The sequence below is a fragment of the Limulus polyphemus genome, unplaced genomic scaffold (genome assembly GCF_000517525.1).
Source record: "Limulus polyphemus unplaced genomic scaffold, Limulus_polyphemus-2.1.2 Scaffold199, whole genome shotgun sequence".
Taxonomy (NCBI): Eukaryota; Metazoa; Arthropoda; class Merostomata; order Xiphosura; family Limulidae; genus Limulus; species Limulus polyphemus.
The window spans coordinates 650443-654119 of NW_013665809.1; the positions used below are offsets into that span (position 1 = coordinate 650443).

At 37.5% G+C, this 3677-nt stretch overlaps 1 protein-coding gene across 3 annotated transcripts in view; it reads left to right on the forward strand.

The window, feature by feature from the left end:
* The window catches only part of LOC106478319 (5'-AMP-activated protein kinase subunit gamma-1-like), a 186144-nt gene that overhangs the window by 120135 nt on the left and 62332 nt on the right, over positions 1-3677 (forward strand). The gene's annotated exons all lie outside the window — the stretch shown is intronic.

A 3677-nucleotide genomic window follows, 5' to 3' on the forward strand; every position in this document is an offset into this window, starting at 1 on the left:
CAAGATATCATGAACTCAAACTAACTTACACGAAAATAATATTAATAGTGATGTTATTACTTGTTAAACGATAATTGGGTACCCGGTTATGCCCGATTTAAATAGCGTTTTAAAAAAAGCATAGTATATTTTGATGGGCCACTGGCCCACCGGGAATTTTCCCCGGTGGTCCAGTCCGCCCTTGGTGCAATATCTTCATGCATGGGCACCCGGAAAATGAGAGACATATTTTTTCTTTATTCATTCAAGTCAACCTTCAGGCAAAATTATTATAATCCAAAAAAAAAAAAAGTAGTTCCAACTAAGCCTATCTTCACGCATAATAATTAGGAATTTAAACTAGAGAAATTTCTGTGGACGCCCATGTTTTCATATGTTTGTAGAGCACCAGAGAAGACTTCCAGTAAAGGGAATATTGCAATTCAAGGTAAATAATGAATTATTCATTTCAAGAATAAAACCTCTTTTGTTTTGAATCAAATGCCTTCATTAACAAAGTTTTAAAGGATAACTTAATTGTTTCACGCAGTGCCAATCATCAGAAGAAATGGTGCGTAAAACCACGTGAGTTATGGCGGAATTTCTGCAAGAATGAGAGTAAAGTTGTAAAACATTGTTCCATGATAAACATGCACCACTAGTGTTGATTTTACAAACAAAAGAAGGAGGGGGTTGTGATGAGTTATAGATACTTAGATGAATAAATATCTAAGTATTCCAAGATAAGCTGAAGAGTATCATAAATGAAGAGTAACGTAAAATGCCTCTCCTCCTTTACCACCTCCTCCCAACCTTAAAGTGGCTTTCTGGATATTAATTTTTCATCTATCCATCCGTACATAAAAACAGTAATGCATCCACTTTAAGTGCGATATAAATCGGTACCACAAAATATTGCGGAGAATACACTAATAAATTTGCGATTTGACCAGACAGATAAAAAACGATAATGAAAATTAATCCAATTGTGAAAGTTAAAGATAATTTTTGTTTTGAAGAACTGCATGATAGCACTTACATAGCATTGATGATATCCTCTCTCTTTTCAGTTATTCATCAACAAATCGGGTGTAAAATCGAGGTACTTACAACCGATAATCACGTAAGGGATCTAGATGTTTTAATTCATAAAGTCATGAATCCATCCACACACTCGCTGTCTGCAGCTAGTTGTGAGCATGGTAGTAACCCATACCAATAAAATAAAAACCAATTTCGATACAATTTGGTAAACGAACTCTGGTGGTCGCCTCCAGAAATAAAGTTTAAAAGGATAACCATTCGGACGAAACGTTCGAGTTTGGCAGCCATTTCAATTTTACTATCTTAATGTCGTGGATGAGGGATCAACTGAACGAGGAGGTCGATGGCAAAATACGTGAAGCCGACGCTAAACGAAAATGACGTTTAATGTCACGTGTAGCACAGGTACCTTTGCATCAGACAAACGGCCTGTGTGCTACGGCCCAAAATAGTAGAATGGGATGGCCCACGTCCCCATTTATAGCATTACTTTTTTAATCCTGGTCGAGAGTTACCAGGATATAAAAGTTACGGATAAATCCCACTACTCAATTAGAGTAGCCTATGAGTTTGAGTGAATGCTGTTGACTAACTGCTTTCCTTGTAGCCTATCAGTTCAAAATTAGGGACGGATAGCATAGGTAGTCCTTGTGCGGCTTTGCGCGACTTTCCGACACAAACAAATCAAGATTAATTTATAGAAATTCATAACACCATAAATATTTTACTTACCCAAAATAGTTTAAATTTGGAAGATTGTTCTTGCCTGTAATTCTAGTGTGTTGTATCTTTTAACCGCAGCACATCGGCTCACAGAACGGCTCTGAGTTTCTGTTGTTTTTGTTTTTTTTTCAAGTACAAACTTTGAGCTCATAGCTCTGTCATCTCTTGACCGATTTGAGATCTAATTACAGTTTTGGACTCGGGAGGTCAAACCCTTTCGATTGATGTATTTGACCACGTTTCGTAGATTAATTTATTCTAATCCTACCTAAAAGAACTTCGGCTTGAGGGTAGGTTGGTAGAGATCCTGATGAGTAATAAAATTGAATCGGGTACACGCGCGCCATACGCTTGGGATTCCTGGTGCACAAAAATATGGCTAATAAAAAGGTCTCGTAGATTACTCTAATTCTGTCTAAAAGAATTTCAAGAGCCGCGACTATTGAAGATTCCCTCTTGTTAGTTCTAGTTTGTTATTGATTGATAGTCCGGCATGGCCAGGTGGTTATGGAGCTCGACTCACAATCTGCGAGTCGCGGGTTCGAATCCCCTTCACACCAAACTTGTTTGCCCTTTCAGCCGTGGAGGCGTTATAATGTGACGGTCAATCTCACTATTCGTTGGTAAAAGTGTAGAGTTGGCGGCGGTGGGTGGTGATGACTAGCTACCTTCCCTCTAGTCTTACACTGCTAAATTAGGGACTAGCTGCTTTCCTTGTTCAAAATTAGGGACGAATAGTGTAGGTGGTTCTTGTGTGGCTTTGCACGAATTTCCGACACAAACAAATAAAGATTAATTTATAGAAAGTCATAACACCATAAATATTTTACTTACCAAAATATCATTGCTAAATTAGGGACGGCAGGCGCAGATAGCCCTCGTGTAGTTTTGCGCGAAATTCAAACTAAACAATTGTAATTGATTGATTCTACTTTTCATAATGCACACACACACACACACACACACACACACAAAGGTTACAACATTGTATAGACTGTGTAACAAGTTCGCCACGTGATCTATAATCGCCAACATTCAAGCAAGAAGGTACCTATGACTTGCACGCACTTCTCTTATAATTAATAGTAAATAAACGAAGTTCATTTAAATAATTTTAAAACGAAAATACGATCCACTTCAAATATAAAAGTTGGATAGACAACCAACTAATTTTCTTAGAAATCGTTATTGCACGTAGTTCTGTTGGAAAATTAAACTGTGATCTGTAACAGAAACTCGTAAACATTTCTTGAACTCTTTTTTTTTTCCACGCCCACAATTACAAAACAGTCGGTAACATAACCAATATACTTTGTACATATCTCTCAAAAGCCATTAGCAAAATGTCAAGTCAACCTTCAGGCAGAATTACTAGAATGTAACAAACGTAGTTCCAGCAAAGAAGGTAAAAGTTCATGTTCATGCATAATAATTATTGTATTTGTTCTACCAGTGTATGAAGCTAATGAAAAATTACTTTACATCTTTTGAGATGATATAAACCACGCCATTTTCTCGCGCAGTTAAAGATCCAGGGGGCGTTACGTGATACAGTTTGCCCTTCCACTGCGGGGGGGGGGGAGGATTCTCTCTCTCTCTCTCCAGTATTCAACAAATATGTTTTGATATATTTAAACGGCCATCAATATCAGCTAATGCTACACTTTTACATATTCCTGTCCTTTCAGCCCTATAATTGGATAAAACTGAACTCCTGCGCACGTTCTTGAACAGTATACAATTCTAAAGCCATCGAACTTAAAGTAAATCTAATCCAATGCTCTTAACTGTCAAGACAAGCGACACCTATCACTGTGATTATCGTATATATTCCACAAAGTGTTCAAACTTATACAAGTAATAATACCAGCACATATATATAAGCTTTCAATATAGTCTGTGCCCGGCATGGCCAGGTGGATAAGGCGCTC